At 44.5% G+C, this 26,053-nt stretch overlaps 1 protein-coding gene across 3 annotated transcripts in view; it reads right to left on the bottom strand.

Annotated features, from left to right (window-relative positions):
• SIK3 (SIK family kinase 3) overlaps positions 1 to 26,053 on the bottom strand; it is a 94,456-nt gene that overhangs the window by 68,091 nt on the left and 312 nt on the right. The gene's annotated exons all lie outside the window — the stretch shown is intronic.

Genomic DNA, 26,053 nt, shown 5'->3' with positions numbered 1-26,053 from the left:
TTATTTTCCTTCTGCTTTGCACCTCCTGAAAACGGAAGGCTTAGTACACCCAACATCACACAACCATGAAGGGGTTTATGATACAATGATTAGATCAGACTGTGGAAAGAAGTGTAAATATCTGGACAAACATCATCAAGGAGAAGGCAGTTTTCTGCATCAAGTTGCATTACTGGCAGACAGGCACCCAAAGCCAGAACTGGAAGAGTATGCCTTCCCAGGCATTGGGGGCCTTGGCTCTCAAAACACTTCCAGGGCCTGGCAAAGAGAGCACTAGATACCCCTGCATTTTCAGCTCTTCTGCTCCATGTCTCCCTTTCAACCATATGTTTACTGAACACTTATTTTCAGGACTGTACACAGGCTTAGCAGTGCTTCCTGTGCTGCGCTTGGCAGAGAATACCAGAGACCAGTTGGCAGTGCCACTCAGTGCCAAGCTGCCAAATGCTGAGGCACCTGAAGAACTGAACAAAGTCCCAAGGTTAAAGAAAAAGAGACTGTACCATTCTTTTTGGTTGCAAAGGGGGTGGGAACTTTCTTGCCTCATTGGTCTTGCAGAAGACACCAAGGCCATTGGAGCAAGCGACAAAATAGCAGCAGGGCACTATTAAGAATGGCTGGTTTCTATAGTAACCCTGTATCAGTTACAGTTTCATGCCCATTTCTCTCCTCCTCTCACTTGAGAACCCTTGGCTTTCTGTCTAAGGGAGGCCTGTCTGTCTGTCTCTATGTGACCAAAAACAAGCAAAAATTTTCAGGCCTGCAGGAAAGGAATTGGGGGAGGTGGGTGTGGGAGAATCACATCTCAGCACTGGAATGTTCAGGACGATAAAGGGCAGTGAGATAGCATGAGGACAGAGAGAGAGAGAGAGAGAGAGACCAGTACAACACTCAGGTTTGTCCTCAGTCAACTGGCAATGCCAAAAAGGCAGCCCAAGAGACATAAACAGCTACCAAGATTCAGTAAAAAGTCACTTTCCTACAGAGACTTCAGTTTACAAAAAAAAAAAGCTCTATGTGTTAAGAGTGATTCACTTGAGAAGAATGCTCCATCACTCCAATGCAATGGAAAAATCTAGAGATTTAAATGCTCAATCTACCCATCCAAGCTTAAAAAGGTTAGAGCAGCATTTCTCAAGAACACACACAAAAAACTCTATTACTCATCATTGCTCCAGCTACACTCCACTGAAGAGGTGGAAAAATTAAGCTGAGTAGTATTAGCAGCTCTCATTGATTATACTGTAGTTACCAAACAACAGGCTGAGGGAAGATGCAACAGATCAGAGCTGAGCTACTTTACCACATCATCGTGGCCCGCTGCAAGCATGTGAGTTATAGATGCCCAAAACTCTGCCATTCAGGTCCCTTCCAGATGGAAATGTGTTGCTTCCATTGGTTTTGCCATCTCTGCAGCTTTTGTCAACAAGCTCACTCCAAGATGAGAGCTGCTCAGATTCAAAGAGTGTACCTATATTCACACAGTGAGAACAAACATATCCTATGTAAAAAAAAAAATTCAGTTTGACCGCTGTCAAGGCAGCAGCAGTGATTTGGCAACCTCATGATGAATCAAAAGGAAGCTCCTTAGTCTCAAAGCTTAACACTCCACAGTATTAAGAATGTGTATTTGTGAATATGAAATTTTCCTTCTCATGGCCTCCTCTGCAGTAGAATTAAACACCAGGTGTTAATTTCGTTACCCATCCTGCAACTTTGGGCAATGATTCAACTGACTCATGAAGAAGTCTAGGGCTTGTTTTCCCTGCCTGACAGTTCCAACGGAGCCCCCCCCCCCTGCACAGCTTGCTCACTTTCATTCACAAGAGCGTGCCCTGAACAGGCAAGAGCTAGTTGCAGTCAGAACATCTGGCAATGATGCAAGTGGCCGCTACAGGTGTGTGTGCGCGCACACACACACACACCTGAAGAAAGGAGGCAAAGAGTCCAAGGTTGACCCACTCAAGAGTTCACCTATCAGAAGAATGGACGGACATGCCTATGCCCCATGGTAAGAATCTTCAAACATTACAAGGAAGTTCCAAAGAAGTAAAGTTCCAAGGAAGTAGAAGAGCTGCTACAGCAGCCCTCAACTTGCCAGCTCCTTTCTTTCTATCTATCCATCCTTCCGTGTGCTGCATTTCTGGTAATATCCCTTTCATCTCAATCTATTTAGCAGAGTGTAAAATAATCAGACTTACTGTCCATTGAGTTTGGATGGTAAAGTCAGCAGTGGGCAATCATCAGCACAAACAGTCAAGATTGGAATAATGACTCTCAGCACCCCAGGCTTCCTATCATACTTCCAATCGAAGTAGTAAAGAGTTGTAAGGGGGACGATCTCCCAATGTTTCAGTGCATTCTTATGGGTGAATGGAGAGGCGCTCCAGCCTATATTGATTTGGAGAGCAGGCGAGATACATCACAGAGCTACCACTGAGAGTCAAGGCATAATTCTCCAAAGGGTAGAACTATCATCAGCTGACAGAGCAGGGGTAAGTTAGATCACTGGGGTCTGGCCAATTCAGAGGCAATTCTCGAAAGATTGATAGTTTGAGTCTTACTGAAAATGTAACATAGGAAAGGCACTGCTGGATCACACCAAAGTCATATCTACAACAGTATTCTGTTCACCTTGGGATGCCTATGTGAAGACCACAAGCAGGGACAGAAATGCAACAGCACTCTCCTTATCTGTGAGCCCCAGCAACTGGTATTATCAGAAGCATACTGCTTCTACTTCTAGAGGTAATGCAGCCATCAGCACTAGCAGCCATTGATGCTATGAATTTAGGGTGTTGCTGCCAATCTAGAAAGTGTTTAGCTCTATCAGGGTACAAGTACACCCCCCTCCCCCCAAAAAAGTAAACAGGATATATGGCACCTTACCAAACTACAACTGCAAAACAGGCAGGCTTCTGCCCACAAGAAGCTTATTCAAAATAATGTAACAGAGGAGTTCCTACTCATATCCTTCTGCTTAAATAACAGGGGTGGTAATGGGAAGGAATATGAGTTGGGATTGCAGAGATGGTGACAGTTAACACAAGACAGTTAACACAGACTGCTCTTTATTCTAAACCTATGTGAGTCCTTTTTCCCCCTTTAGGAAACACAGTAAAAACTGCTCAAAATTTACCATAGGGGTAGCTATGAAGAAAGGATTTTAAAAGAATAGTTCTTATGTTTTAGGAATAAAATATCCCTTCACCCTTGGAAAAAGATGATTTTTTGAAATGTGCTGGGGATACAGACCAATAAGTGACACTGTTTCCTTACTGTGCATTAAACTCCCTTCCTCAGTCCCAATCCAAACTATTGCAGTTATTAAACTTTTAAGAATATTGGGTGATCCAGTCAGTGTCGCCTGTAGTTGCGCCTTAGGCAACAGTAGGTGAGGCAAAGAGAAAATAAGATGAGGAAGAGAAGGCCAAATGCAGTTACAGGTCCTTTAAAACTTGGGTTAGTGTTGAGAAAGGATTAAAAACACACAGCAAATCACTTGACATGGACAATATACAAGATGTAGCAAAATGTAAGCACTCATAAAACATTATTTACATACATTCTACAGAAGTGGGCATGGAGGATATAGCATATAGATGCAAATGCTTTCTTTGTTTACCAGTTGACAACACTACCGGTATGTCAAAATATATACAAAACATAACACAAATACTTACTGAGTTTCTATTTTATACAGGGGTGTGTGGAGTGTTAAGGGAGTGGCAGTATCTCTGGTGGGAGACATGCCATGCTCCTGGGGCAGTTTGTCCACCTTTGGACCCCATCCTGCACTCAGTTCTTCTGGAAGCTGTCAGCATGCAACAGCAGCCACTTCTGGGGAAACAGCTTCAATGGGCCAGCTAAATCGAGTGAGGGTAGCCAATGAATCTCAGATCTTCCATGTGTTAGGGACTTCCCCTGCATGCAGAGACAGACTGGCGGATTGAGTGAACGAGACCAATAGTGGGTCCAACAGTCAAGGAAGCAGTTACTGCATGTGCTGTAGGGGGAAAGGAGGGGAAGATGGGGCTTGTCAACCTGGGAAGGTAGCTCATCTAAGAGAAGGAAAATTGTGGTTCTAAACCTCTGCTGCCTTGCAAATTTGTGAGAAGGGCTTTGGGAGTAAATGGTAAACCCTGAAGAAAAATCAATACTTTCTGCCTTGTGGGACATCTTTGGGAGAAGAAAAGGCTAAGGAGCAGAGTCCCTGAGACGGTTGGATGGCATCTTGTATGCCTCCTTCCAGCAACTCCTGCAGCCAAGCTGGTACCAAATGTATTTCCTTAGGACCACATCAGCGAGTCCGAAAGTGGAGTCTTGTCGTCTGGACAGCCCAGGACCTCCATACACACTGCCCAGGCTTGCGCCCCAAGGGTGCTGCTATCGCAGCAAAAAACAATGCAGGAGGCAGCAGTTATAAGTTACCAGTCTCTGCAGCCACAACAGGCGCTGTGATTCTCCATTCGTTTGACTTCATTCCCAGAAGCACCTTCCATTGTCTCTCAAAAGTCAAGACAGACAGATGCCAACAAAATTTTATACAACAGCATAAAATTTAACATTTATCCATCTCACCTGTCAGCTTCCAAGTGCTTCCTAGAAATGCTTACTGGCTTTAAGATGCTAGCTCTGGACATGCCATAGAGTTCAGGTTAGGTGTGCTTTACCTACATCCCAAGTCCAAAAATTTGGAACTCACAGCAGAATCAACAGGTCTGATGGCTATTTAAAATGCCCTGTTATGTGATTTACCCAGAAGTCAATCCCACTAAATCCATTGGAGCATGTTCCCCAAAATGCATGAATAGAATGTATTTATTAGCACTAATTTACTGCATTTGTGTCCCACCTTTTCATCTAATGAGCTCATGGTGGTATACATGGTTTCCCCACCCTCATTTAATCTTCACAACAACAGAGTTGTTGGGCAGTGACTGGCCTAAGGTCACCCAGTGAGCTTCAGACAGAGTGGGGATTTGAACCCTGGACTCCCAGGTCTCAGTCAGCACCGCTTTGCCACCACACAGCTTATTCTAGTTAACTTAATTAGCTAGCATTTCATGTTCCAAAGTCTTAACCTGCTCAACTACATGCAGTCTGTCAAGTAGCTTTGAGATTATTAGCAGGGCTCTAAATACATTCGTAGGTTAAACTAGAATATAGGTAGGATTTCCCAGAATACAAATTGCTAGGAAAGTTTTTAATGTGTGGTGTTTTATTGTGTTTTTAATATTTTGTTGGGAGCTGCCCAGAGTGGCTGGGGAAACCCAGCCAGATGGGTGGGGTATGTATAAATAAATAAATAAAATTTATTATTATTATTATTATACCACAAACTCCAGGTGTAACCTCACTTGTCTAACATGATGGCAATCCTTGCACAGCTTTTAAAGGTAAAGGTAAAGGGACCCCTGACCATTAGGTCCAGTCGTGACCGACTCTGGGGTTGCGCGCTCATCTCGCATTATTGGCCGAGGGAGCCGGCGTATAGCTTCCAGGTCATGTGGCCAGCATGACAAAGCCGCTTCTGGCAAACCAGAGCAGCACACGGAAACGCCATTTACCTTCCCGCTGTAGCGGTTCCTATTTATCTACTTGCATTTTGACGTGCTTTCGAACTGCTAGGTTGGCAGGAGCTGAGACCAAGCAACAGGAGCTCACCCCGTCACAGGGATTCGAACCGCCGACCTTCTGATCAGCAAGCCCTAGGCTCAGTGGTTTAACCACAGCGCCACCTGGGTCCCATTGCACAGCTTTTAAGTTCCCCAAAATACTAGATTGCTAAATTAAACTACTGAATGCAAGGAACTGTTGTGGAAAGTTTCTCCAAACAGCACATAGTACTCCTGATTTAATTTCAAACCCAAACCATCACACACAGCTCCCAAGGTAAAACAGTACTTATCAAATAGGTGTGCACACCCCTTAGCTGTGTTAATGAAAGCAAATAATAGTTTGGATGTGTCTCTTCCCCCCACCCCATATCACTTGTTTCAACTAGACCATCTGGCTCCAGCGCCTCTATGAAGTGTGACTCACTCCCGCAAGCCTGAGGTTTTGTGTCCTAGAGTACCTCAAGTGCAGACTTCAGAGTCAGAAAGATATAGTTTCCCTCCTGAATACCAAGAAAACAGGCTTTATTTATTTAACACGTTTCACCTTTCCTAGGGTAGTTTTCTACAAAACACACACACAACACCAAGAACAGAGTAAAGCAGTGCTAGGACCACTCACAGCAAAATTGGGGGGCAGGGGAAGCACAGAGTGTTCAATACCAATAAAATCAAAAGGGCATTTGCCTGTTGTCTAGGAGAGAGCAGTGGAGAGAGCAGTGAAGGTGCTAGGGGAGTCAGGAGAGAATAAAAGTACTGTAACACCACAGCTGAAAAGTGGAAATGCCCTTTCTCAGAGCCATGTACCTCACATCAGCTGAGGGAGGCAGCCAGAGGAAGGCTTCTGAGAGATATCTTTGTACATTCCCTGGCTGATGTGAGAGGAGAGGTTCCTGCAAGTACCCAAGTCCCAAGCCATGCAGGGCTTTAAAGCGAACACGAGCACTTTGATTTGTTCTCGGAAATAGACCAGAAGCCCGTGGAACTCTTGAAGCACTGGCAAGTTGCATCCCCGTTTCATAGCCTATCAACTAGATTCTGAACTAGCTAGTCTTCAAAGGGCAGCCCCACATACAACACACTGCAGCAGTCTAACATGGAAGTTACCAGAGCACGGATAACTGTAGCCATTCTCTCTCTTTCTCTCTGGGAGCATGCAATCCTTAAATTGGTGAAAGACACTCTGTGCCAATGAGATTCTTGGGCCTCTAGTAAAAGAGGTGGATTGGAATCACCCAGACTCCAAACAAATTACTTTGACAGGACAGCCAACCATCCCACAAGATGCTGAACACCATGTCTCTGGACAGATAAACCAAGCACTCCATCACATCTTCTAAGATGGCCCTTATTCAGTTGTTTTGAGTGTCATCTGCAGACTGATGGAGCCAAAACCCAAAATTCATCCCACAGTTTCATGTACTGTAGATGGTGAGAAGCCCAGTGGAAAAGATGGAGCTCTGTGGGACCCAATGTCATAGATGTCATGGGATTGAGCAGAAGTCCCCCACTACCACCATCATCACCACCTTCTGGAATTGGGCTCCTTTAGAAGTAGAAGCACTAAACACTAAACCCCTGACTCTCCAACTCAGTGAGCCTCCCTAGAAGATCTTCTTCTTCTTTGGCGATCACTCGTAACAGAGTAAGATTGTCTTCCATAAACACGGTTTTAACAATGAGTCCCTAGACCATGGTTAGTGGTACTATAGGTGACCTGAGAGACCCAGGAGAATTAGAAGCATTTTTCTGTAACATTTCTATGCCACTTGGTATAGAAGGCATTTGCACATATTCCCCCATTGCACTCCCCTGTTCTCCCAGTGCAGGCCGTCCTTCCGGGTGACCTGAACAGTTTCTGCAGTAGCAGCACTCTCAATCAGCAGCACTTGTCAGAAATGGGAGAGCTTCATTGCCAGGCTGCTCTGGATGTTATGCTTTAGACATTTCATTCTATCTGGCAGCTTGTGTTCTTCAGCCATGTTTGTCAACATAGCTCACAGTATCAGTACTGCCATCAGCACTCTTTCACAAGGCCTTGAACATACCAGACAAACACATAATGCTACCTTCTACCAAGTCAGATGATTGGTTCATTCAGCCCAGTTTTGTCTGACTGGCAAGAACTCTCCAAGGTCTCAGGCAATCTTTGCAGCCCTGTTACTTGGGAGTGCTTTCAAATGAAGATGCTAGGGGTGAACTTGGACCCTTCAGCATGCAAAGTCACATTATATCTATGGAGTTTTTCCCCAACTGGGAGCGGGAGCAGCCGTGGGGGGAGTATTTGCTTTGAGCTCTTTGCTCAAGACAGAGTATCTTTGTGGAATACAAGAAAAGCCATTTCTTCAGGGCCAGTGACTTTCTCCGATTAACTAGCACACTGCTTAAATCAGGCAAAGTGTTAATTGGTGGGATCAACTCCACTGAGACTTACAGCCCTCCAAGGAAGTTGTGTGGGTGCCACTAGAGTCTGTATCTGTGTTGTTCATGGTGTTGTTCTTCTCTTTATTGGAGCAAATTTACCCATCATTTTATGTATTCTCACCAAGTCAAAAAATGTACAAAGATCAAAGGTGTTGGTCTTCAGCTACTGGGGCAAGACACACTGGTGGGTGAGGGATATCCACATCCCCCATTGTTACTGTCCCTTTTCTTTAAGTGAAAGTGAAAAATGGGGGGGGGGAGAGTGCTGAGAAGCAGTCAAAGTGAAACACTTATTGCAGGAGGTTATAAGTGGGTCTCAGACCACAAAAGGAGGCTAACAACAAACCTCAAAACAGATTTCCAGCTCAGCCATCATGATAACGCAGGTGGACAGATCCATCTTCTTCCCCCATACCCTCACTGCTGCTTGTGCTCTCTCTGCTCCCACCCCCCACCCCATGTAAAAGGCTTGCCTAGGCAAACACAATTGTGATTATGTTTTCCACCAGCCCCTGAGTTAAAGCAATGAGGACAGAATGGGGTATTTTTCATTATGTAGTGAGAACACAAACGTGAGCTCAGCCCTTCAATTTAGAATACTCTGAATGGAAGATGGTCAGTGCTGTCTTTTTTATTTCATTATTGTTCATTATTGTTTAGACAGGAAACTTAAAATGGATAACTATGTGAAATGAACAGTATTTCTCTCTGGGTGGGGGGGGTGCACATATGTTCATATTTATTGGTTGAGCAACTGCACAAATCTACAGCATTGACATACTGGAGAGTATAAGGAATTGTACAGCCTCACTGTGACAGAAATTCACATTTTAGTGGTTGAAGGAAGGGCCATAGGAAAGACTGGCATTCCAAAGCCCTTGCCCACACATCCCTAGGGGCAGCGTGGGAAGAGAACCACACCCACAAAGTCTGAGGAAACTCTTCTGGGTGTGTTGCTGTGGATACACATTTGCATCCAGTTTAGCTGTTAAAATGAGACCAGCAGGTACAGAAGTGGGGTGAGCTTGTCTCCCTGTCTGCTGCCCAAGAGTCGCTGAGCTGAACTTGCACCATGACCTGTAAAGCAAACATAAAGCAGGAGAACAGCCCAAACAAGGCAAGCCAGGCGTCTCCCCTGCCCCCACCCCGATTTACCCTCAGCTGCTAATACAGACAACAAGGGCTCCATTGCTGCAGGCCTCCTCCACCCTATTTTCCTTTCTCTCTGTAGATAACCAAAATGTCACTCGGGCACAAGTAGGTCATCATTTTAGAGGTGGTCAGTGGACTGGAGAAGTCTGTCGCAACAACGTTCAAGGAAATAAAAGGAGAAGAAGAGGACTTCCTGGAGAGGCAATAAATCACCCAAATAAGGGGGGGGGAGAGATAAGAAGAACCATGCAGGGAGAGCTGAAGTGAAGAAACACACTTAGCACTATGTGAGCATCTACTGTAGGAGAAGGAAAAGGGCAGTTTGGGCAGCTGAAGACATGGTGATGTTTTTTATTGACTGGGTTTCCAATTCCCCTGAATGGAGCAGTGGTTACTGTTGCTAAGAAAGGAGCATTTGATTACACAGGGAGGGGAGAACTTGAACCATACCCTAGAATAGAAGAAGAGCAGCTAACCACTACCAAGAGGGATGGAGGCAGCCAGAACCCCTGCAGGAGCTACAGCATGCTGCCATTGCACATGAGCAAGGTTTTTTTTTGTCAGTGGAGTGGACCCCAGCCGCGAGCAAGCCACAACAGGCCCCATTAGAAACAGAGCTGATTTTCCATGCTCTTTAGCCAAAGTGGGAGCCTGGCACAAGGCTAGTGCTTTTAAGGGAAGCTGTCAAACATTCCATTTGAGGTTTGCAAGGAAAAGGGTTATAGACTGAGTAGGAATCTTTACCCCCAATGCAGAATACCCAATGCTAGAGTATCTCCAACTGATGGCAGCCAAACCTCTGCTTGAAAACCTCCAATGAGGCAGAGCCTACCCTGTGGTCATTATTTCCACTGTTCCAACTTTCATCAGCAAGAGGTTTCCCTAAACGTTCAACTGTAACAACTTCAGTCCCTTACATCTACACCTACCCGGGAGGGCGGGAGGAGAGCAGAGAACAATTGTCTATCTCAATATAAGGCAGCTTCCAGTATTCCTATCTGATGGTTCAGTTCATAGTCAATAAAATTCCATAAAATGTCAATGAATAAGGGAGTAATAAAATAACAAAAAATACAGACTTATGCCATCCATTTGACCAGCCAATGTACAAAATCATTTGAGTGCATAATTTGGGCATGGCCATCTTCATCCTCCTCCTCTGAGTGCATCACAATTTACCTATAACTTTCTGAAAGAGTGGCCCAGACACAAAACACAGTTCTCTAGAAGAGGTTGAATTAGAGCATAATAAAGTAGAACTGTTACTTCCTGTGACTTGAAAATAATGGTTTTATTAATGCAGCCTATAAATCATGGTAGCCTTTTCTGCAGTCATATCACAGTGATGGCTCATGTTCAACTACAATCCCAAAATCCTTTTCACGTGCTAAGTAACCCCCATGCTATACCCGTGTGTCTTATTTTTCTTACAGCCTAAATGCAGAATGTGGCATTTTTCTCTGCTGAGTTTCATGTTGCTTCAGCTCTGTTTTCTGTTCTATCAAGGTAATTCTAAATGTTATACCCCTCTTCAGAGGCCTTAGCTATAGCAGTCCCTCCCCATTTTGTGTCATCCACAAAACAGAAAGACTCGGAAGATTTACTCCACACCTTCATCAAAGTCACTGATATAAAAGTTGGAAGATAATCAAGACCACAGCAGATGTCTGCAGCATTCCACTCAAAACCTCCCTCTGGTAGGATGAGGAACCACTGGTGAGCATTTAGAGTATGGTTGTCCAAACAGCTGTGAATCCACCTGTCCAGGATGCTTAGCGCTGCAAGCCAGGCCTTTTAGCCACTTGCTTGGAAGCAGTTCTCATCACAGAAGAGTTAAAAATATTAGTTCTAGTTTCATGGAGATCCCCAACAAACAAACAAACACACACACACATCGTGAAGGCAAGTGGGCTAGTAAACTCTTTAGCTTTGTTTTCAAGGTCAGTCTTGGGGCAGAGCGTACAGACAAACAACTACAATGCACTGTAAAGCACATCTCTCTTTACATGAAGCAGAACAGAGTCTTTAATAAGGGGGGTGGGAATAGATGAACACTCACTTTGCTTTGTTCCTCAGCTCTGAGCAGCTCTCCTGGGCCTCTTAATCCCAGGCACTGGTTGTTGTTCCTGAACTACAACAGTATCCATTTCAGACCATAAGCCTATCTAAGCTTCCGGGAAGCCTCCCTGTGGATCTGTTCCAGCACGCTCCACTTTTGTTCCACAAGCCTGGGAAGCAGTCACAGCCCGTGACAAGCAGTGCACCCACTGCCATATCAAATCCCACCTTTGTCCTAAACAAAGCTGCTCCCTTTCTAAACTGCAACCCATTGGTGTAGCTTGCTTGACCCTCAAGCAAGCTTGTATGAAAAATGATGCCTCTATACAACATCAAGCACCACTGTGAGGCATCTGCATCAGACCTGGGTAGATGAGAAATGTGCTTTAGGAAATATAGACAAGCAAAATTCTGCAATGTGAGTAGGCAAAGGCTTTTTGAGCATGTTTCGAGCGCTACAAGCTGCCTTGGGACCAACGTCTTTGTACTTTTGCCACCAACTGCAGGGTGTGCAAATGCAGACAACCATCTACGGGTCAGCACAGATGCAGCACCAAGACAGCTGAACTTTCCACTAACGTTTGCAGCAGTTGTAGTTCCACACAAATATATAAATATGTGAGCACACATGCACACACAACGGTGGTATCTGAAGCACTCCAGAAGCCAAGGGAAGTTTTCAGATTCTTAACACTTAAGCAATGCCTCTTCAGTTCTGTGATCTGTATTGCATAAATCACAACGTGAAATACAGCTGCAGCTTCAGTTTCCAGAGCTCAGACAAGTGCCACTCGGAGGTTATGGAAAGTTCATGAGCACCGACTGGCAATTTGGCGGCAGCACTTGCGCTACATTTATTAGGACAGGACAGTCTCCTAAGCCTTCACACCCTGCAGCTCTGATCCCTCCCTGGACTCTTAGTTAGCCCACCACCCCCTGACCCCTATTGCCTTTTCACTGTTCTTAAGCCAGCAGAAGCAACTCTGTTCTTGGAGAAGGGGGCGAAGGTCCCTGGTTGCCAGTACAGTTTCAAAGTTATGGCAGAGTCATTCTCTTGCCTCAACCTCCGTGTGGCTGACCTGCTTTGTTTTTCTTTTCTCTCCCTGACAGGAACAGGGTATGTTTGTTGCCTTGGCAAAAGCTGCAACACATTTACTTTGCTTTGCACACAGATTTCCTGCCTCGTTGGCATTTGTTCTGGATGGTCAAGACTCTCCCCTGCTCTGTGACCTGCCATCTTTCTATGCCTTTATCTCACTCTAAGGACACTCCTAGGGCTGCCAACCAGTTAGGGGGTCCTTTGGTCTGTTTTGGTCTGTTTAACAGATTCAGAAAAAATTCAAAGGTTGCAAATGTACGTATTGAAAAAAGCTTTGGTGAACAGGTATTGAGGAATGGAAGGAGACAACCTCTCTGCTGCAAAATCACTTTGACCCAAGCCAAACACAGTGGCAGCAGACTGGGGCAACATGATGCAGGATGCCACTAAGAGCTTCTCCAAATAACCTACCGTATTAATTGAGCATCCATCCCAGTTTGCTGCCACAAAGCTTACAAAGGTTATATTCAATCTGGTCTTCATTGTGTATTCCTTCTGACTTGTCATCAGGAAGTTCATTCTTCTCTTACCCCAGTTTGTTTGCAAGGTGCTTACCATATCCACCTTCCCATCAGTTCACTCCACATTTTTCAATTCATTTACCCATCACTTTCCTAACCACAAAAGGTCTGTTTCTTTTTAAAGTGGATTTATTGAGCTAGGATAGAGCACTTTAATCCACTTTAATAAACCTACATTTCACAGTATTCCTTGAATTCCTCCTAGAAAATGTTGACAATCCTAAGATACCCCTAGTGAATATATTTAGCATGCACAGGGGAGGGCAGAAAGGAGTACTCAAAACTTCAGCTTGCGCTCTTACCAACCCAAAGCCACGTCTTGTCAGCTATTTTTTATTGTGGCTGCAGTCTCCAAAGCTGTACCAACCCGCACTAGGAGTAACACAATTAGGGAGAATGTGCAGGTAAAGGAATTGGCATTCCCTGGTGCCATCACATTTAACTTGTTTCAATGCAAAAAGAGATCTTACACAAGTAACCACTCACTGTTAGAATGCTACCGTATCTTTTTTAGTTATGTTTGTTAATTTTAAAGAACCAACTCTAATTAACACTGGATGCAACCCTGGATGACTTCAAAAACAAGGCTCAGAGATGTGGATAGTGCAGGACAGGAATAAGGAAGCAGTGGCTCTCCAGGCATTGTTGGACTCCAACTCTCCTTTTCCCCATCTGACATAGCTAATGGTCAGGGATGATGGAAGATAGAGTCCAACAACATCTGAAGTGTCAAAGGATTCCTATGCCTGGTGTAGGAGATGCAAGTTTAAAAAGGTATACTGACAGTGGAGCAAATTACTCTGTAGACTGGCACTAAGCAAATAAGATCTAGATAACTACACAATCCATTTTCCACTCTGAAAAACAAGAGTCTCCTTAGAAATCATATCCAAAATCTCAACGTATGCACACCATACATTCCTTGGGCAAACCTACGTCAATGCAGCCACTGACAGGCAGCTACCATCACCTTAAGCTGCCAGTGCTTTTATTATGAAAAGAAATCCACAGCAGTTACCCTGAAAGGCAAATTGATGCAGAATGGAAAGAAAACCCACTGCTGAAATATCATCCATCAATGCTGGTGCAGGGAGCAAAATACCAGGACCTCTGTGGTTTGCTTGCTGGCAGATCCTTCAAGAGTGCCAAGTTTTGGCATGATGTTCACATCATCAGTGAACCAGAGCCAGTTTTAATCTGGGATTTAAATACTAAATGACTGCAATTAACTGAAACATCTTGAGATACCAATGCTACAATCTTATTCCCGCTTCCCTGGGAGTAGGCCCCATTGAATTCAATAGGACTTCAGAGTAGATGTTAATTAGGAATACTAACAAAAATTATTAAAAGAGAAGAAATCAGAGTGTGGTGGTGTCTGTCTGCCAAGTACAAAAATCTACTGCCCAGAAGTTACATACAGATAAAGCATGAAGCTGCCTTTTACCATGTCAACATGAGCTACAATAGCCTTGACTTCAATGCGAGATGCCCTCATCAAGAGAGAAGCCTCAGTAATAGTTGTGAATGGCCAAAGGCTAGACACACAAGTCCAGCACAATGGCACCCAGAAGACAGCTACTAGGAAGGGCCATAGCTCAGGGACAGAGCATCTGCTTTGCATGCAAAAGGTCCTAGGTTCAATCTCCAGGTAGGGCTGAGAAAGATCGTAGTCGGTAACCCTGGAGAGTAGCTGCCAGTCAATGTAGACAATACTGAGTTAGCTGGACCAATAGTTTGACTCTGTATAAGGCTGTGTTCCTCCTGTCATGCTAAAATATATTCTTTGGTTTTAGTAGTCATTCTGGGAGGAGAACTACACACTATCCTCTCAGAGCACGTTACCAAATTCATGGGGGCCGGGAGAGACCACATTTGGAAGTCAGAGTCAAATCAGGAAACGGGGGCTTAACTATCTGAATCTTGAGGCCTAGCTGTGGAAGCGATGGGATAACAGCAGAGTTTGCTGAGGAGATTGGATAGGCATTGAATTAAACACTACTACCTTCATGAGCGGGACGCGGGTGGCGTTGTGGGTTAAACCACAGAGCCTAGGGCTTGCCGATCAGAAGGTCAGCGGTTCGAATCCCCACGATGGGGTGAGCTCCCGTTGCTTGGTCCCAGCTCCTGCCAACCTAGCAGTTCGAAAGCACATCAAAGTGCAAGTAGATAAATAGGGGAAGGTAAACGGCGTTTCCGTGTGCTGCTCTGTTTCTCCAGAAGCAGCTTTGTCATGCTGGCCACATGAACTGGAAGCTGTACGCCAGCTCCCTCGGCCAATAACGCGAGATGAGCGTCGCAACTCCAGAGTCGGTCACGACTGGACCTAATGGTCAGGGGTCCCTTTACCCTTTCCCTTCATGAGCATGATGTTGGGAATCTTGCATTTGTCTTAACTTTGGTAGCTTCATTCTCTCTCTCTCTCTCTCTCTCTCTCTCTCTCTCTCTCTCTCTCTCTCTCTCTCTCTCTCTCTCTCTCTCTCTCTCAAAAAAAAAAAGAACACACAAATTAGTTACATTTCTGGAAGTGTCTTAATCTTCCATTCTTCTGCAAAGCTTAGGCTGCTGCAGGGCCAAGCCTAGCCAGCCTCTTCTGAGGCAAATATGACACTAGAAGCAGCAAAGAACAAGCAACTTGCCTGCTTTAGTGCATGAGTGCTGGAGGTACCAATTTTGGCAGGGTATTTACAAACTCTGCATTATTGTGCTGGCTCTACTGGTTTGTCTTCTCTAGATGCTTGAAACACAGAGATTTTCTGGGTAGGATGTTTTTTAATAAAAAATGGAGTGCTACTCTGTGTACACAGTTGTCATTATGAGGACTATTCCATCTCACTGGCCAAGACAATTTTGCAATTTAAGTAGATCTCACCATCACTCCAGCATATCTATGTTGCCTCACAGCTGGGAAAGACGCAATCCACTTTCTTTAACCACCCTTCATAATCTTGGAGCCCAGTTTTAATCAGTTTATAACCTCAACAGAGATTTTCCCCTCCCAAGCTTATTAGTCTCTCCTCCACAAACTTCATAGCAACACTCAGATAAGCAAAACACTTGACATATGAGGTGTGTGAATGTCCAGCCCTGCATTGGCCAACAATTAACTACATACCAGCTCAGGACGCGCTACCTTGCCTTCTGCGATGTCAGACTGGAATTTCACAGTTAACCAAAACTGACAACCAAGCACTTCCAAAGCAAAGAAAGGTCACTATGTCAGATTCTCGGCCAGTATGCTACTGCAGGCTCAATCACATAAAACACAAGCACTGTTCAACCCCAGATTCTAAAGGGAAATTTTGGTGTATGGCAAACAGGCAACGAGGTACTGTTCATCAAGTTCCTGCCTTTCCTATCAACATTCACTATACTTTTTTTTTTAAGAAAAGAGACTGTTCAAAGCAGATTGAACACCGATTATCTGTGTTATCCCTATAACAATCCTATGAATTGTTTCCCATTCCGTCATGGAAACTGTGCCATTGCTTTCTGGAAAGCATGGTATGCTATCAGCCTTCTCCCTAACTTTCAGGCATTGTTGCAGCAACAAATTCATCCCCATGCCTTCCCAGCTCTAACTTTCAGGCATTGTTGCAGCAGCAAATTCATCCCCATGCCTTCCCAGCTCCATGAAATGAAATGGAGTATCCTGGAAGAGGGCCTGTCTGGAGGTGAACTGTGAACAGGAAGACCCTGTTAGAAACACTGCAATATTTTAATTCCCACATGGGAATTAACAGGCACCCTAGGAACTTGCTTGGCCAACCTGACAAAGTCACTCAAAAGACACAGTTAAAAGCCACACTTTCTTGGATGTACTGTATGTGGACAGACTTCAGTAGTTGTCATTTATACATGCAAAAAGAGAGCGGGCACTGCTACTATGTGTTCTTTCCTTCAGTGTAGCATTGGCACAAACTAACCTAGACATTTTGCAAGAAGGATGCGAAGATACCCTCTGCTGCAGATAAGAGCATCCACCATGCTCTTGCCCTCTTTTAACAAACTATTTTAAACCCTCCCTGCCCAACTCTTATGTTTTAACATTATGCAAAATGAAGAGTTATGTGGTACTCAAAAGGTAGATTAAAATGTCTTGAATGGTTTTTTTACTGAGACCAAATAAAAATCAGACAATACCATTCCAGTTGGGGGGGGGGGCAAGTTTCCAAAGTTAGCACCATCCTCCTTTTGCATGCCCAATAAGACCGACACATAACATTTTCAAGAGACAATAAAATAATGTGACAAAACTGATAATAGAATTGATTCAGAAGCAAAGAGAACATGCCCATCTCTTCAGACAGGGCCAATTGACAGACATCATGGGAGAGAGGGGACACACAAAGCAAAGGAGGGCTTGGAAAACATTATTATATATATAGAAACAGCGCAACTTGTTTCATCTAAAGCTTTAGCCCTGCTTTCACTTTTACAGTTGTTTCAGCTTTGCTACAGTAACTTGTCAGTGGCCACCCTGAATGCTGTTCATAGGAATAAGGTGCCATACAAATTTTTAATAAATATTGAAAGAGACATACTGTACCGAAGAAACTTTGAGAGATTTAGAAGAAAAAAGAGTCCTTCTTTAACCAGGCCTTTGGCTGATTGACATCCAATGCCCTTTTAAAATGTGTTGGGGAGGAGAGGGATTATTGGATTGTTCTTGTTTTTAGTATGTTTTGTGTTTTTATATTGTGATTTTATGTTGAGAACCACCCTGAGACCTGTGGGTATAGGGCGGTATACAAATTTAATCAATAATAATAATAATAATAATAATAATAATAATAATAGTACCATGCAGTGCCCCTAGGCCAAACAAGATCAGACAGACTGAAATGCCAAAGAGCAGTGTTGGGAACAGAGAACACTTTCATATTCTGTGATCTCCAGAAGCAGGTAATTCATATCACATCTGGCGCACGAATAAAAGGATGAGCTACAGCCTGTTAAGAGTGGCCCAAGAGTTGTCAGTAGAAGAAATATTATTGGTTGCATAGAGAGATTTTCTGTAGCCCAACAGCCTCCCTGTTACCTAACACACACACACACCAAAAGAGAGAATGATTCGCAGTCATTAGTAATTTTTAGAACAAGTGACTCATCTCCACGCAGAAGTCCCCAATACATACGTACTGAAAAGAGGGTACCACTGATGCTTGGGGCTTCTCCAAGCCTTTCTCTATAGAGCTGTGGCAGGTGGCTACACTTCAGGCTTTTCAGAAGTTCACTGGATGTAGGCTGGAATTTTATGTAAATTGAGTTCTGAATTTGTTTTGAATTTTATTATTCTGTTTTATTATTATTATTTTAATATTGATTTTATTTAGTCTTTCAATATGTATAAATAGCAAAACAGGGCTCCAGAAGCTTGGAAGTCCAATTTGCAAATGTGGAATTATATTACCTATAGATTCATAGTGATCTTCAGGTATGATCTTTAAAAAAACAAGTGATCCACAGAATATGGATTCGAGCAAAGCTTCACCACAGTTAACACAGATATTGAAAGCAATGGGCATTTAAGGGCATACATGCACTTCTCTTGTCCCCACCCAACATGAATGTGACCACAAGTCACTACAGTAATTCAATTTGTTTCTTAGAGCCATTTCCAGTCTTTTCCAACAATGACTCAAAAACCAGGGCACCTCAGAAATTTTGTGTCTTGTGGGTGGTGTACAGCCACAGCATGTAGGTCTCTGGAAACATCTGTGTCTGCCACCAGACACAGGGAGTCATGTGCATGCAGTATGCCAATTACCATTTTCCCTTCCAAAAGGGGTGCAACACAGAACACACTAGTCACAAAGTCAGTCAGCCAACTCTGATCCTCTTTCTGGCCTTTCTCCCACCCCAGCAGACAGTCACTGGAAAACAAGCTGCAGTACAAGCATCAAGAGAGGGAGGGATGAGCAAGTGCTGTTTGTTTATGAAGCAAACAAGTGAATTCTTCATAATGCGTTTTTGGCATTATCTAACCATGGAAAGAAATGCTGAACAAGATTTTGATCTACCTTAAATCTCAATATTGCAAAGAGCTCTCCAGCAACCATCTGATAAGAGCTTGAGAGAACACCAAAGCTCTGGTCTTGTTTCCTCAGATTTGATCATGTGGAGCTCTTTTCTTTGGGGAGGGTTAGGCAAGAGCTAGACCTTAATCCCCCCTCCCCCGACACACTTTCCGGTTTTTACAACCCTCACAAAGGAGGTGTTTTGAGACACACAAATGTCACCTGTCAACAGAACTGAGCTGGATGTGCTGAACATTTTATAGTGGTCCTTTGGCTGACTACACTAAAATACTTTTAGAAGTTAAGAGTTGTTTAGAGTCAGATAGCACAGTTAAATACATTTTGGCGATTAATGCATTCTTCTGCCTCTAAGGAGTGTCGAGGGAATCACAGAGTGAATACGCTGGCAACAGTTCTCTGCCTCTTTTCCACATCCTTCTTCATTCAACAGCAAACATATCAGGATTCTTTGAGAAACCACAAGCCCCAGGAGTACTGCTAGAAAAGGTGTCTTTCCAATAGATGTCAGACATATTTCACAAGATTCAATTGATAGAGGGGAGAGGGAGTCATAGTCCCTGTGCACTGTGAGTAAAGATCTGAACCAGAAAAAATGCCCAGACCAAGCTAGCACTATGCCATGATCAGGAGACAGCAGTCTCCTAGTATACATTGCCTTGTGTGGCAGAGGGAGGTACAGTATGTGCATGCGGAACAGCAAAAGAGTTGAACAAGGAAGGAGAACAGCCCTGAACATGACCCTTTTCATTTTCAGCATTCAGGCAAGTAACAAATCACAAATGCTCCCAACAACTAGCCCTTCCAAACATGCCATATAAGAAGTCCTGCAGATTCCCCAAAGAACAGACGCTTTTCCCCAACTCATCAAGTAGTAGTGCTTCGTTTGACGACGATGATGATGATGATGCATTTTGCCGATCTGACTACAAAGGATTTCAACAAACAGAATTGTGGTTGCTGTTCAACATCCTACACCTCAGACTCAGAAGTTAGGTCAGCCAGGAAGCCACATTTGCCAGAAGCCACCAAATGTGAAATGTCAGCAAAAAAAAAGCAGTTTCACTTTCCTAGTTAAAATATTGGTAAACTGGGAGGTAAACTTAGAGCAGCCTGGGAAAACAAGTGCAGATACCAATATTGAGGCCAGGGGGAGAGGTCTCTCAGTGGTAACTCTGGCAACTTGGCAAGTTAAGTTGCTTTCAGCTTACAGTGCAGCTTAAATTAAAATTGACTGGGGAGTGGGGTAGGGAAGAGTTAGACAACAAACAATCAACTTTTCAGGCAGGGATCGGCAAACTTTTTCAGCAGGGGGCCGGTCCACTGTCCCTCCGACCTTGTGGGGGGCCGGACTATATTTTTTGGGGGGGATGAATGAATTCCTATGCCCCACAAATAACCCAGTGATGCATTTTTAATAAAAGCACACGTTCTACTCATGTAAAAACACCAAGCAGGCCCCAGAAATAACCCAGAGATGCATTCTAATAAAAAGACACATTCTACTCATGTAAAAACACGCTGATTCCTGGACCGTCCGTGGGCCGAATTTAGAAGGCGATTGGGCCGGATCCGGCCCCTGGGCCTAGTTTGCCTACCCATGTTCTCATGCATGAGTGATGTGTGAGGAAAAGGCTACACTATCAGTAACACCTTCACCTTAGACTTGTCAGGATTGTCCCCAGCATATGACAAGGTAATTAGCCCTTGCAAGTTGAGCTTCCAGAAGGCAAAGGCAGGAAACCAAGAACTAACTATGGAGACTGTGAGTATGCATCTCAGACAAAGCCTACCTGGCCCTCCTGAGGACACAAGATGGAGGGATTGCAGCATTACTGAGAGAGCACTAGCATATTTGCCAAATGCAATGCGCTATTGATGCACATCAGGTTTCTGTACAAAATACTACCGGTATCTTGTATGCAAATACAGCTACACAGCATAATGTTGTGAGAGAGAATCACCAACAAAACTACAGCCAGAATAAATTAATGGATAAGGGCCCAAGCCTCGCCACAGTTGTGTAACAGACACCACACACATGGCACTGCCCAGTTATGGGGCAATTTCCAACTCCGTCTGCCTGCAGTGGCACTACTGGGTTGACAGTGCAGCAAATTCTACTCTGTAATTCAACAAGGCCACTAGAAGGATTTGTACACAACAGCCTAGTAGAGGGGTCATAGAGCATTTTCCCTCCTCCTTGTGCAACATCAGAATGTAAGAGAAATGAGGTGAAAGGACACAGGAAACAGAGAGGGAGGAACACAGTAAGATATCCTGCAGGTGTCCTGTTAATACCCCCAGAGAAGCAAGTCGGTTCCTGTCTAGCTGACAGCAGCATCCTTGCCATACACAAGAAGTTACCAGGATTTAAAATCAGCTCCTCTAAACCTAGCTTTGCATGCATGCATCAAAAGTTTATTTCACAGATAGTGGCATCTAAACATTGTCTCTGAAACCAAATAGCCTGCATTTTTCAAGTGAACAATGCTCTCTTACCACAATGTTCCATCACTGTGAATTTCAGCAAACAGATTTTCAAGGTTAGCAAGAACGCGGTAAATAAATGGACCATCTGCGCTTTTAAATGAAAGGGTCCATTTCAACAGTGTTTGTGGCCTTGTCCTTAGAAGGAAGCTTGCCAGCGTTAAGCTCAAAAGTATTTCTGACAGACAAGGAGACTGGAGACGGACTACTGGGAAAGCTGGAAGTCTCTACTGAGAAGCAAGGGGTCTTCCATAAAGAAAGGCAAGTAGGCAATAAAGTTACCCCTGTTAACAAGCAAGAACTTAAGGACTTGTATGAAGCAAGCCACAATGAGTCTCCCAGAATAAAAAAAAAACCAATGACAAGTTCTGTGAACCATGAAATGTTATTGGTCTAATACAACAGCTCCTCTCACCTATTTGCCCTTCCAAAATGATTCTCAGAGTTGTAAAACAGAAGCATGTTCCATATTTTTCAATGCTTGTGGCTTTACCAATTTTACTGAGAGTTCCATCCTCCAAGAGCTCTTAACAAACAGGACTCTTGGATTCTGCAGCTTCACCATAAGCAGACAGGGGAAAAACATGGGTAACCTCTACTGCAGTCAGATTTCCCCCCCCCCAAAAAAATGTCTCAATTACTATCACAAAAACTCTGTGAAACCTTTGGATATTGCCCCAGGGCTCCAGTTTTCCATGGATCTGTCTGTCCCTACCAAAGTCTACTTAAGTCAAGCCCCAGACAGAATTCCTGTTAACTAAAAAAACACTGGTCTGCTTTTCAATGGAGGCGGGTGGGGTGGGCATGGGGGGATTTCCCCACAACACTTTCCCACTTCAGTATTAGTGCCTTGCTTAACACTTCAGGCTTTCTGGTGGACTTTGTAAACAATCACTTATTTGTTTCTAAGCCTGTTTGCAGCCAGCCATCTCTGAATCACTACGGTGACTGCCTCCAATTGAGACCACAGAAAAACACAAGGACTGGATAAACCCCGCATGAGCAGACATCTGCTGGTCATGTACTCTGCTTGCTGGAGACAACAAAATGAACTTGAGGAACCTTTAGATGAAAAGGTTTCGAGAGGCACAAGGATCCTCTGCCCCTTCTTCAAAGTCTGCATTTCTTCTCTCACCTGCCCCCACACACCCACACATGTTTTGAGAGTACAGGTCAGATATTTGGCCTTCAAGAATTCACTTTGAACTCTTGATTGAATTACAAACTCGGGTCAGGCTAAATATTCTCAGAATGCAAGTTGCTCAAACTGATCAGAGACTCGACTTCCAAGGAACAGCAGTTCTTCTCCACCCACTGGCAGAAGTGAATCAACAGGTTCAAGAAGCATTTCAGATACATGCTAGTCAGTCTCTTGATCCAAGAAGCTATGAAAAAGTCTTTGCACAACTAAGACCCACTCTGAACAAAATAAGGTGGAGGAAATACAAATTTATTTTAAATTAGGATTTCTCGTGTCAGATGCAATGAGCTGAATCCATTCTCATAATGAACAGAGAGCTCTACTAGGTGCTTAAATCATAAAAAGGGGTTGGAGTGGCAATTCTCATCAATTCCTCCTTTCTCTTACAGTCCCCTAAAAAGCTGCTCCAGGGGATTCCGGAACAGCATGGGAAGTGATTCTGGGGGCTGGGGAAATAGAAGTTACTTCCTCCTGTCTCACCCACTTTCTAGCAAGAAGCCTCTTCTGGGTGCTGGTACCTTCTGCAAGTGGAAGGTGCCCTTGCATTAGCAAAGTGGCATGTTTTGATCCAATCCAGGAGCTCCTCAGTCAGTAAGTTTTTGTATTCAGGAATGGGCTCCAGATCGTAAGATATGCAGGGAAAACTCTCATAGAAGCAGGTTCTTCAAACTTCAGTTCCCATACTAAGCCTCTGTTATTCATTAACAGGGCTTTCACCCTGATATTTTCATAGACTTTAACATCAACCACTGTCAGTAATCCTGGTTGAGTCAGGCTTTTTAAATATGAATGTAACAATGGAGGATAGCTCTACCTGGGAAACTACCTGGAGTACATGCACCCATATGCTGTTGTTGGACTCCACTCTCATCATCCCAGCCAGCATGAGCCATGGTCAGGGGTAATGGGAGTTGTAGTCCAACAACTGGAGAGCCACGGGTAGGGAGAAAGCAGCAATTAAGCTCTGCAACAAACTGAACTGTAGCACCAGCAGCTGTGTGCCACCTCAGGTGTTGCACACCACAGCCATAGATGGACCCTGGGACTTCTTATATAGATCATAAACTCACCATCATATGACTACTGCTTTCTGCACAATGCAGAAACAAAATATCAGCACAAGTAACAGAGCTGATCTGGAAGCTCTGCTGGACTACCCTGCAGACAGAGATGAAGACTTTATTCCAGATTTCTGCAGAGCACTGCATTGCTGCCCTGGCACCAGATTAACAGTAGATGGGAGCAAGAAAAAAAGCAGGAGCACTGACTTATTCTCACCTGACTTATTCCAACAATAGGAGAATTTCTTATAACGTATATGTTGGTTAGTCAGACTTGCTGTCTAGCTGCATTCAGCAAGATTTGATGAACAAGCAGCTGCTTGGTACATCATCAGTCTAAAAGGCCCAGCAGCTAAGATGAAAACCCAAAATTCAGTTTCATGATCAGAGGATACAAGTAGTACCTGTGTTTGGTTCAATGTAGCATGTTGAAGACCAACTAATATGTTATGGCAAGTTTCATGGACAAGAGTCCACTTTATCAAATGCATAAAGTGTAGTCCTCAGTTGGCAGATATATATATATATATATTATAGGGGGAAGTAAAAGATAGAGTCAAAGATTGTAGTCCTTAAGCTTCAATGCCATTTAACAATTCAATTAGAAGTTACGTATGTGCAAAAAATAATAATCACAATGACCACTCATAGCACCAGTAACTGGTGATTAAGGAACAGACTACATGGCAGGAGACCAAAAAACAACAACCCAACAACCCCTTTTCTCCCACTATTGATCTCATCAAGTTGCTTTCTCCTCTTAGAACCAGAATTCTAAAGTATCATCAGACCAGCTGGTGACACCCTCCTCCCACCAGTCACCCGGGATCAACCATCACAAGCCAGACCACTCCGTTTCACATGCAGAATGATAATTGCCATCTCAGAAGATGCTTACAAGGCAAAAATCTTGAGATTACTCCTGCCAGGAGTCAGGCTTCATACTTAAGAGAAGGTGTAAGATTCCAAGGCTGCTGCCGCCAGATCAGACAGGAAATTCTGTCCTGCCCCAGACAGAAGTATCCTTGGAAAGTGACCAGCTTTGGTTTAGATTCTTGTCACATGGTGAATGAAATAATCTGGTCAGTTTCAGAATATTACACCTTGGACAGAGAAAATGCCAAATCAGATCCCAATTGATGGAAAGGGACCCTGCCACTATGAAGCCATCATCCAACCTGGCAAACGTAAGCAGCTAGCACAGGTACGCATTGCCAGCTAATGCACCAAAAGCATATGAAAGAAATTGACTAAAGAAAAAGGCACCAAGCTCTGCTAACAGGTGCCGGGCCTCACAAAAGGCAACACTCACTGCCCTTGCTCTTTTCAACAGCACAGAAGCATTCCAATCCTTCTTCACTGAATAAAAATTGGTCATGAGAAGCCTTAAAAGGTTCTGCTGTTTAAGCAAAATTTAAATGAAACAAAAATCTAAATGAAGTTTCTGAAGCATCTCCTAAAGACCACATAGCAGTGATACAAAGGTAAAACAGAAGGGACTAACCTCCCACAACACCCAACTATCTACACTATCAACAATGTAATCTGAGTGCTGAGTGATGCTTGCTCTCCTCTCCACAGACAGGTGCACACACACACACACACACACACACAGAGAGAGAGAGAGAGAGAGAGAGAGAGAGAGAGAGAGAGAGAGAGAGAGAGAGAGAGAGAGAGAGAGATTTTATTTATTAGTCGGAGATCAGCAGAGGCCCAGTGCAAACTGACAGCAAGACCGTGCCCGGCTTTCTGATGAACCTTAACAGTGCTGGAAAGCAAGGTGCTCTCAAAGTTACCACCGTGGCTACGTTGCATGGAGGCACCCAGGCTGCCTGCATCCGTAGCCATATGTGGCTGGTCCACAGCAGCGCCTGCCTGGACCACAGGCACTTCAGCGAGCCAGCAGGCAAAGGGAAGGAGCAGATTTGCTCTGGCAGGGAAAAGTGGTACTCTCGGGAGAAACCTCCCCTCTCTGGGAGCGCGGAAAGCGGGAGCACAAGCAGGGCAGCCTGGTTGTGGGGACCAAGTACTGGACGGGGAGGCGGCAACAGCATCCCTCACAGCAAGGAGGAAAGGGGCAAGACCACCTTCCCAAGCCAGTCTCCTGCAAGCCCAAGGAGCCCGTTGCAACGCCTCCGGGGATGCCCAGAGTCGCGCCACGCACATTCTCGGCGTGGCAGGGCTCGGAAGGCTCCCGCCGGCATTCTCAGGAGAAGAGAAGAGAGGAGGGGAGGGGAGAGGAGCCGGGGTGGCCGGTGCCGGGGTGGCGGTCTGGTCTCCCCTCTCGTTTTGTCGCTGCCGGGCACGAAGCAGACGCGACCCACCACCACCCCGCAAGGCCGCGGGGGCGGCGCGCTCCAGCCTCGGGGAGCGGAGCTGTCAGGCTACCGC

The sequence above is a fragment of the Zootoca vivipara genome, chromosome 14, assembly GCF_965207765.1.
Source record: "Zootoca vivipara chromosome 14, rZooViv2.hap1.1, whole genome shotgun sequence".
NCBI lineage: Eukaryota > Metazoa > Chordata > Lepidosauria > Squamata > Lacertidae > Zootoca > Zootoca vivipara.
Note: the sequence above shows the minus strand (reverse complement) of the source record. Positions and strands in the feature narration are given on the sequence as shown.